At 36.4% G+C, this 11,306-nt stretch overlaps 1 non-coding gene across 1 annotated transcript; it reads right to left on the reverse strand.

Annotated features, from left to right (window-relative positions):
• Positions 1–10,217: 10,217 nt before the first annotated feature.
• On the reverse strand, positions 10,218–10,325 carry LOC130937578 (small nucleolar RNA R71). The gene has a single exon (XR_009068791.1). It is a non-coding gene; the product is annotated as a small nucleolar RNA R71 (small nucleolar RNA).
• Positions 10,326–11,306: the final 981 nt, after the last annotated feature.

Below are 11,306 nucleotides of genomic sequence, written 5' to 3' on the forward strand. Positions count from 1 at the left end.
GGATTATTTGTTGGTTGGGAACTATACTATCAACGGAATTATTTGTGTGAAATTCCTAACCGATGATAATACTCTTTCAAAAGCTGAAAGCGACTCTAGAACTTCCGACATTAGATTCAAACTTAATACTAACATTGTAAACCATAAACAGGGTGAGGTTTCTAAGGATTATTGGTTCTATCTCAATTTCTAACTTAACCCCTAAGCTCATCACCTTTTCTCCAATCCTCCGAAATATCGATGCATAGACAAACAAAGTAAACTAGGCAAACACAAGTAGATATTCAAATATAGCAAATATAGAAAATAAGCATAGGCATTCAAATAAACAAACCCAAGTAATGAAAAACCAAGTAAGTCACATAAATACATATGATGCATGCCTTTCCTACTGGCTGTAAGCTCACGTGTCGGTTACTTTGCCAGAACCCGACACATCTGGTAGTTAATTCGGATATCGTCCTCTGGAAAACCGGTGGGTGGTACACCACCACGAACCCCACCATTGCGAGCAGTACACCACCACGAACCTCGTAAGATATTCAATTGGAAAAATAACACACACGTGGGCGGTAAACCACCACAAATCCCACAAAGCATTTTCATTTAAAAACATGTGGGTGGTAAACCACCATGAACCCCACAAAGCATTCACTTTTAAAAATATGTGGACGGTACACCACCATGAAACCCACATACATCTTGATGATGGGCAAGCGGTAAACCACCACAAACCTTGCCAGGTCAAGCTAAAAACAATTTCATTTCCAAATTCATTATAAATCATTCATTTATATCCATTCATAATCATTCAAAATCATTCATTAAGGCCAGATTCATCATATACATATCACATTTCTACACTTTTCATTCATAAATCACCACCTTTTAAACTTTCTTCATCTCCAAGTTATCACTCTTCCTTACCTTCTTCTCACCACTCAACATACAACTAAGGTTTAGGGGCTTTAGAGGTTCGAAACCATGTTTAAATCATAAGTAGATGTTGCTGTAAAATAGGGTATGTGCGTACACACACTTGTGTGCATGCGCACACTTGTACAAACTTTTAAAGGTATACGTACGCACCAGGGTGTGCGGACGCAATCAACAGTAAGCATGTCTATGTGTGTGCGTATGCACACTTGCTGAAAACCACAGGGTGTGCGTGCGCACACCACTTGTGTGTATGCATAAGCCAAAACACAGCTCCTGTTCGGTGCGTGCGCATAACAGTGTGCGTATGCATGCAAACCAAAAGTTCTGGTTTTGCTATAACTTAAGAAAATCCAATTTTTGTACCCACTTTCGGACGTCCATAATTTTCTCTACAAAATTCCATTTTTCACAAAATTTATACCATTTTAAAGCTCTTAAGACCATCTTTAATTGAAACAGTTTTCATTCCAATCCAAAATTTGAGGTTCAATTTATAGAGCACCAAAGTTTGTTAAAATCAAGTTTTTCACAAAATTCACAAGGATTTCTAAACCTCCATTTTCATAACACTTCAATTCCAACCCTTTTAAAACTTTCCAAACCACATCAAACCAAGTCCCAACATTACTCAATACACCAATTATGAAAGGCTATTTTGGTTCAGTATAGATAAACCTTTTGAAAGGCTTTTGAGTTTTTGAGAATTGAACGGTTCCTCTTTCAAAAAAGATTTCTGATTTCTCTTTTATTGTAAACAGTTGTTTTTGAAAAGAGGCATAAGTCGGTTATTAATCACTGGTACGGTTTATCTTCACGTATCATATTACAGTAATTCCCAAAAACCCTCTACTGAGAACCCTTTCGAGGATGATGTTCTCACCCCGCCTACATTTTTCCCCTTTCAGGATATGGACGCAGAAGTCACGAAGGGTTTATTTAGTTGTTGTTGAAATGCTTTGTATTACTTTAGATTATTATTATTATTATTATTATTATATATATATATATGTATATGTATATTATTATATATATGGATGTACTCTTTATGAGTTTTGTGAGTTGTATGGTATCTATGGAGGTACGTTATCGAATGAAAGTATTTTGGGAGCGGTTTGCATTTTAAAATTTTAAACAGGCTCATACTTTAGTATTAAATAGTATAAGTGTCGTCATAATGTTCGAGCTATTAGAGTCGCACAACCGAAAGCGTGAGCTTTGGTAGTTAGGGTGTTACAATATTCGCCGAAATGGATATCATATTGAGACTATGAATGAAGAAAATCATGAGTACTTATGTATTACAACTCATGATTTAAATAAAAAGGTTATGTTAGAAAAGTTACCCTCACTTTCATCTGGGTTGTATTATACCAAGATTAGTGCAATTGAATCACATGCCATTGTAAACCAGAAGTTTACTAGCCCAAATAAATTCATAACTTGGCATGATATATTCGGTCATCCAGGAACAACCATGATGAGGAGAATTATTGAAAACTCCCGTGGACATTCACTAATGAACCAGAAGATTCTTAAATCTAGTGAATTTTGTTATGCTGCATGTTCTCAAGGGAAGTTAATTTAAGGCCATCACCAGTAAAGATTGGATTTGAGTCCCCTGAATTCCTAGAAAGGATTTAAGGTGATATATGTGGACCTATTCATCTAACATGTGGATCTTTTAGATATTTTATGGTTCTGATAGATGCATATTCGAGATGGTCACATGTGTGCTTATTATCTTCTCGCAACTTGGCGTTTGCAAGATTACTGGCTCAAATTATTCGATTAAAAGCACAATTTCCAGAAAATCCAATCAAAGCAATTCGTCATGATAATACTGGTGAAATTACTTCCCAAGCTTTTGATGTTTATTGTATGGCTAATGGAATAAGTGTTGAACATCTAGTAGCTTACGTGCACACACAAAATGGGTTAGCAGAATCACTTATTAAATGCCTCAAATTGATTGCTAGACTCTTACTTATGAGAACAAATCTCTCAACTTCGGTTTGGGGGCATGCTATTTTACATGCCGCAGCACTTATTCGTTTGAGGCCAACGAGTTACCATAAGTTCTCCCTTATGCAATTAGCTTTTGGCCAGCAGCCAAATGTTTCCCATTTAAGAATATTTGGGTGTGCGATATATGTTCCCATTGCACCACCTAATCGTACCAAAATGGGACCCCAAAGAAAATTGGGGATATATGTTGGATTTGATTCTCCCTCTATAATGAGGTATCTTGAGATACAAACTGGAGATGTATTTAAAGCCTAGTTTGCGGATTATCATTTAGATGAATCAAAATTTCCAACATTAGGGGGAGAGAATAAGCTTCCTGAAAAGGAACTTAATTGGAATACATTATCGTTGATGCATTTAGATCCTCGATCAGGGTAATGTGAACTAGAAGTTCAAAAGATTATACATTTGCAAAGAATATCAAATGAATTACCTGATGCATTTTCCGATACAAAGAGGATAACCAAATCTTATATACAAGCGGAAAATGCTCCAATTCGAATTGATGTCCCAGTAGGACAAGTAGCCACTGAAGCAAATTCACGCCAAAAGCGTGGCAGGCCTGTCAGTTCCAAAAATAAAAATCCTCGAAAGAGAAAAGAGGTAAATACTATTCATGTTGGAAAAGACATAGCAAAGACACCTGCAGTTGTCCAAAATTCTGATATAATTTTAACGCCAGAAGACATTTAGGTACCTGAAAATTGTGAAAATGACGAGATCTCGATAAATTATGTCTTTACAGGAGAGAAATGGAACCGAAATAAGACAATTGACAATGAAATATTTGCACATAATGTGGCATTGAATATCATGCATGAAAGTAAGGATCTTGAGCCAAGATCAGTCGAACAATGTCGACAAAAGAATGATTGGCCAAAATGGAAAGAAGCCATGAAGGCTGAGTTAGACTCACTTGCAAAACGTGAAGTCTTTGGACCTGTAGTCCGTACACCAGAAGATGTAAAACCTGTTGAATATCGGTGGGTATTTGTGAGAAAATGAAATGAGAAAAATGAAGTTGTGCGCTACAAAGCCCGACTTGTGGCACAAGATTTTTCACAAAGGCCCGGTATAGATTATGAAGAAACATATTTCCCTGTAGTGGATGCGATAACATTGCGTTATTTGGTCAGTTTATCTGCATATCATAAACTTCATATGCATTTAATGGATGTGGTAACAGCCTATTTGTACGGCTCATTAGATCGGGATATCTATATGAAAGTCCCTGAAGGATTAAAGATATTTAAACCATCTAATGAATATTCGCCGGGGTTATACTCAGTTAAATTGCAAAGATCTTTATATGGTCTAAAGCAATCTGGACGAATGTGGTATAATCGTCTTACTGAGTATTTGGCCAAAAATGGATTCAAGAATGATGATATCTGCCCATGCGTTTTCATAAAGAAATCTGCATCTGGGTTCATTATAATTGCTGTGTACATTGATGATTTAAATATCATTAGGACTCCTGAAGAGATTCCAACAATTATAAAAAACTCTAAAAGAAGAGTTTGAGATGAAAGATCTTGGAAATATTAAATTTTATCTCGGCCTGCAAATTGAGCATATAAAAAATGAGATCTTTATTCATCAAACAACATACACAGAGAAGATCTTGAAAAGATTTTATATGGATAAGTCACATCCTTGGAGTACCCCAATGATCATAAGATCTTTGGATGTGGAAAAGGATCAATTCTGTCCTAAAGAAGAAAATGAAGATATCCTTGGTCCTGAAGTACCATATCTTAGTGCCATTGGAGCGCTAAGGTATCTTGCTAATAATATGCGACCTGACATATCATTCGTGGTGAATTTACTAGCAAGGTGTAGTTCCTCTCCAACCAGAAGACATTGGAGTGGAATCAAGCAAATCTTTCGATATCTTCATGGAACAGTTGACATGGGATTGTTTTATTCCTATGGATCTAAGTCACTATTAGTTGGCTATGCAGATGCTGGATACTTGTCTAATCCACATAAAGGGAGATCCCAAACAGGATACCTATTCACATATGGTGGTACAGCTATATCATGGAGGTCCACGAAACAGACGATAGCAGCAACCTCCTCTAATCATGCTGAAATACTAGCAATTCATGAAGCTAGTCGCGAGTGTTTTTGGCTGACGAGCCTGATTCAATATATTATGTTATCATGTGGACTGACTGATCATAAGATAGCTCCAACTTTCCTGTTTGAAGATAATACAGTATGCATTGCTCAACTTAAGGGTGGATATATCAAAGGCGATAGAACAACGCATATTTCTCCCAAATTCTTCTTCACTCATGATCTTCAAAATCAAGGGACAATTGATGTCCAACAGATTCGCTCAAGTGATAATCTGGCAGATTTATTCACAAAGTCACTCCCAAAATCTTCCTTTAAAAGATTGGTACATGAGATTGGGATGCACCGATTTCGAGACATCAACTGATGTCGACAAGAGGGGGAGATTGTACTCTTTTTTCCTTGGTCAGGTTTTTTCCCATTGGGTTTTTTTTTTGACAAGGTTTTTAATGAGGCAGTCCCCATCACTAAAAGATATTGTACTCTTTTTCCTTCACTAAGGTTTTTTTTCCACAGAGTTTTTCTTTAGTAAGGTTTTAACGAGGCAATAATCTTAAATAGTCATCCAAGGGGGAGTGTTGTGAAGATGTGGATGACCACATATGTATTGAGTGGACTAACCTTCTCAAGACTGAAGGAATCAATTTTCAAGAGAAACTACATTTAATAAGGTTTGACAAAATAACCTTATGTATGTATATAAATAGAGGCTTTGCCTCTCACGAAAGACACAACAATAACAATAAGAATATCAAATATTCTTCACTCTCTCTCTCTCTTACTATTCTCTCTCTTATATATTAAACATATTAATTATATTTATTATATTGATATAGTAATTCTAGTGAATATTACTACTAGAGTTATCCAATTATATTTCCATATTTTAGATTTTTTTACCTCTTCCTTATTTATTTATTTAGTTATTTTATAACATTCAGTAATTTTTTTCTAAAATAAAATAATAAAAAATTATTTTTTTAGTAAAATAAAGATGGACCTTAGTAAAATAAAACAAAGTTAAATCTCAGTAAATAAAAATAAAATAATTATTTTAAAAAAATGTTAAGAATCATTAAAATTTATTTTTTTAGTTATCAGTTAGCTATTAATGTTTAAAAGTATAAAGATAAAAGGAATACTCTTAGGGCTTACAACTTTTAATATTTTTAACTATTATTTGGTCAGCACAAATACTAAATTATCTTTAAACAAATAAATTTTACTAATCATGCGTGCAAACTTTAAAAAATGTGGGTGTAAACTGTATTGATTCATGTGACAAAATTTTGGTAAATATAGGTGCAAATTATATGTTTCTTTGTGTGCAAAACGTCTATAAATATGGATACAAATTATTGTTGGTCAAGTGTTGGTCAAAAATAATAATATTTGCTAGCCATGTAGCATTGTTCTAGGATAAAATATATTGTTGGATTACTAGATTAAATGAACTATACTAAAAGAATTGAGTTGATGACTAAGTGATGATAAAAAATAATAAATTCTTATGGCCCTTGATGAGCGGATAATTTGTACGCTTTTTGGCATTGTTTTTAGTATGTTTTTAGTAGTTTTAGTTAGTTTTTAGTATACTTTTTATTAGTTTTTAGTTAAAATTCACTTTTCTGGACTTTACTATGAGTTTGTGTATTTTTCTGTGATTTCAGGTATTTTCTGGCTGAAATTGAGGGACCTGAGCAAAAATCTGATTCAGAGACTGAAAAGGACTGCAGATGCTGTTGGATTCTGACCTCCCTGCACTCGAAGTGGATTTTCTGGAGCTACAGAAGCTCAATTGGCGCGCTCTCAACGGCGTTGGAAAGTAGACATCCTGGGCTTTCCAGCAATATATGATAATCCATACTTTGCCCAAGATTTGATGGCCCAAACTGGCGTTCAAAGTCACCTTCAGAATTCCCAGCGTTAAACGCCGGAACTGGCACCAAAGTGGGAGTTAAACGCCCAAACTGGCACAAAAGCTGGCGTTTAACTCCAAGAGGAGTCTCTACACGAAAATGCTTCAATGCTCAGCCCAAGCAAACACCAAGTGGGCCCGGAAGTGGATTTTTATGTCGTTTACTCATCTCTGTACACCCTAGGCTACTAGTTCTCTATATATAGGACCTTTTACTATTGTATTTTCATCTTCTGATCTTTGGAATCGTTTGATCTTTAGATCTTTTGATCACTTTGGGAGGCTGGCCATTCGGCCATGCCTAGACCTTGTTCTTATGTATTTTCAACGGTGGAGTTTCTACACACCATAGATTAAGGTGTGGAGCTATGCTGTACCTCGAGTATTAATGCAATTACTATTGTTCTTCTATTCAATTCCGCTTGTTCTTGTTCCAAGATATCACTTGTTCTTCAACTTGATGAATGTGATGATCCGTGACACTCATCATCATTCTCACCTATGAACGTGTGACTGACAACCACCTCCGTTCTACCTTAGATTGGGTGAATATCTCTTGGATTCTTTAACCGGAATCTTCGTGGTATAAGCTAGAACTGATGGCGGCATTCAAGAGAATCTGGAAGGTCTAAACCTTGTCTGTGGTATTCTGAGTAGGATTCAATGATTGAATGACTGTAACGAGCTTCAAACTCCTGAGGGCGGGGCGTTAGTGACAGACGTAAAAGAATCACTGGATTCTATTCCGGCCTGATTGAGAACCGACAGATGGATAGCCGTGCCGTGACAGGGTGCGTTGAACATTTCCACTGAGAGGATGGGAGGTAGCCACTGACAACGGTGAAACCCTTGCATACAGCTTGCCATGGAAAGGAGTAAGAAGGATTGGATGAAGACAGTAGGAAAGCAGAGAGACGGAAGGGACAAAGCATCTTCATACGCTTATCTGAAATTCTCACCAATGAATTGCATAAGTATCTCTATCTTTATCTTTATGTTTCATTCATCATCTATACCCATTTGAGTCTGCCTGACTAAGATTTACAAGGTGACCATTGCTTGCTTCATACCAATAATCTCTGTGGGATCGACCCTCACTCGCGTAAGGTTTATTACTTGGACGACCCATCACACTTGCTGGTTAGTTGTGCGAAGTTGTAGTGATCACAATTTCATGCACCAAGTTTTTGGCGCCGTTGCCGGGGATTGTTTCGTGTATGGACAACTGACGGTTCATCTTGTTGCTTAGATTAGGTATTTTTCAGAGTTCTTAAGAATGAATTCTAGTGTTTCAAGGTGATGTTCTTATCATCACCAAAGCTGATTGATTCTCATCAATTTAGCTCTTGAATGCAATGTCCTGCTGAAGCTTGGCTAGCCATGTCTAATTTCTTTAGACTAAAGCTTTAGACTAACATTGCATGATTCCTGGAATTCTCATTAAGAATTTTGATACCTTTATTTTCTTTTCCACTTAATTTTCGAAAAATCCAAAAAAATTCACAAAATCATAAAAAACCAAAAAAAAAAAATATATTGTATGTTTCTTGTTGAGTCTAGTGTCTCATTTTAAGTTTGGTGTCAATTGCATGTTTCTATTCTTCTTGCATTTTTCGAATTCATGCATGTGTCTTCATTAATCTTCAAGATGTTCTTGATGACTTCCTTGCTCTGATCTTTGAATTCTCTTGACTTGAGTGTTTTGTTGTTTCTCATGTGCATTCTCATGTTGTTAGTGTCCGTAGTATACAAACTGCTAAGTTTGGTGTCTTGCATGCATTGTTATTTGATTTTAGTTGCATTTTGATTATTCCTCATTATTAAAATCCCAAAAATATTTTTAATTTGTGTCTTTTCAAGTCAATAATACAGAGAATTGAAGATTCAGAACATACAGCAGAGGAATTATACAGAAAAAGCTGGGCGTTCAAAACGCCCAGTGAGGAAGGCAAACTGGCGTTTAAACGCCAGCCAGGGTGCCTGGTTGGGCGTTTAACGCCCAAAAAGGTAGTGCTTTGGGCGTTAAACGCCAGAATGTGCACCATTCTGGGCGTTTAACGCCAGGATCGCACAAGAGGGAAGATTTTGTTTTCAAATCAATTTTTTTTTCAAGTTTTCAAAGTTTTTCAAAATCAAATCTTTTTCAAATCAAATCTTTTCAATCAAATATTTTCAAAATCAATTTCTTTCCTTTTTCAAAGATACTTGCTATTAATTAATGATTTGATTCAACATTTCAAGTATGTTGCCTTTTCTGTTGAGAAAGGTTTAATGTTTGAATCATATCTTTTCTTGTTAGCCAAGTCATTAATTTTTAAAATCAAATCTTTTTAAATTATTTTTCAAACATATCTTTTTAATCATATCTTTTTCAAAATAGTTTTCAATCATATCTTTTTAAATTCTAATTTCAAAATCTTTTTCAAAAATTACTTGATTTCTTTCCCACTCTTGGTTTTCGAAAATCAATTAAAGTTTTTCAAAATGTTTTTAAAATCTTTTTAATTTAATTTTCGAAATTTCTTCCCCTCTTCTCACATCCTTCTATTTATGGAGTATCACTCCTCCTCAATGCACAATTCGAACTCTATCTCACTAAGTTCGAATTCTTCTACCTCTTTCTTCTATTTTTCTGTTCCTCTGACACCTCAAGGAATCTCTATACTGTGACATAGAGGATTCCACATTTTCTTATTCTCTTCTCTTTCATATGAGCAGGAGCAAAGACAAAAGCATTCTTGTTGAAGCTGACCCTGAACCTGAAAGGACCTTGAAGCGAAAGCTACGAGAAGCTAAGGCACAACTCTCTGTAGAGGACCTAACAGAAATCTTCAAAGAAGAAGAACCCATGGCAGCAAAAAATAACAACAATGCCAACAACGCAAGGAAGGTGCTGGGTGACTTTACTGCACCTACTCCCGACTTCTATGGGAGAAGCATCTCTATCCCTGCTATTGGAGCAAACAACTTTGAGCTTAAGCCTCAATTAGTTTCTCTAATACAACAGAATTGCAAGTTCCATGGACTTCCATTGGAAGATCCTCATCAGTTCTTAGCTGAATTCTTGCAAATCTGTGACACTGTCAAGACTAATGGGGTTGACCCTGAGGTCTACAGACTAATGCTATTCCCTTTTGCTGTAAGAGACAGAGCTAGGACATGGTTGGACTCACAACCTAAAGAAAGCCTGAACTCTTGGAAAAAGCTAGTCAATGCCTTCTTGGCAAAGTTCTTTCCACCTCAAAAATTGAGTAAGCTTAGAGTGGAAGTCCAAACCTTCAGACAGAAGGAAGGAGAATCCCTCTATGAAGCTTGGGAAAGATACAAACAATTGATCAGAAAGTGTCCTTCTGATATGCTTTCTGAATGGAGCATCATAGGTATTTTCTATGATGGTCTCTCTAAACTATCCAAGATGTCTTTGGATAGCTCTGCTGGAGGATCTCTTCATTTGAAGAAGACGCCTGCAGAAGCTCAAGAGCTAATTGAAATGGTTGTAAATAACCAATTCATGTACACTTCTGAAAGGAATCCTGTGAACAATGGGACAAATCAGAAGAAAGGAGTTCTTGAGATTGATACTCTGAATGCCATATTAGCTCAGAACAAGATATTGACTCAGCAAGTCAATTTGATTTCTCAAAGTCTGTCTGGAATGCAAAATGCACCTGGCAGTACTAAGGATGCTTCATCTGAAGAAGAAGCTTATGATCTTGAGAACCCTTCAATGGAAGAGGTGAATTACATGGGAGAACCCTATAGAAACACCTATAATTCTTCATGGAGAAATCATCCAAATTTCTCATGGAAGGATCAACAGAGACCTCAACAAGGTTTCAACAACAATAATGGTGGAAGAAACAGGTTTAGCAATGGCAAGCCTTTTCCATCATCTTCTCAGCAACAGACAGAGAATTCTAAGCAGAGCCACTCTGACTTAGCAACTATGGTCTCTGATCTAATCAAAACCACTCAAAGTTTCATGACTGAAACAAGGTCCTCCATTAGGAATTTGGAGGCACAAGTGGGACAGCTGAGCAAGAAAGTTACTGAACTTCCTCCTAGTACTCTTCCAAGCAATACAGAAGAAAATCCAAAAGGAGAGTGCAAGGCCATCAACATGGCTGAATTTGGAGAGGAGGAAGAGGCAGTGAACGCCACTGAGGAAGACCTCAATGGGCGTGCACTGACCTCTAATGAGTTCCCTAATGAGGAACCATGGGAATCTTAGGCTCAAAATGAGACCATAGAGATTCCACTGGACTTACTTCTGCCATTCATGAGCTCTGATGAGTATTCTTCCTCTGAAGAGGATGAGTATGTCACTGAAGAGCAAGTGGCT

Source organism: Arachis stenosperma, chromosome 6 (assembly GCF_014773155.1).
Source record: "Arachis stenosperma cultivar V10309 chromosome 6, arast.V10309.gnm1.PFL2, whole genome shotgun sequence".
NCBI lineage: Eukaryota > Viridiplantae > Streptophyta > Magnoliopsida > Fabales > Fabaceae > Arachis > Arachis stenosperma.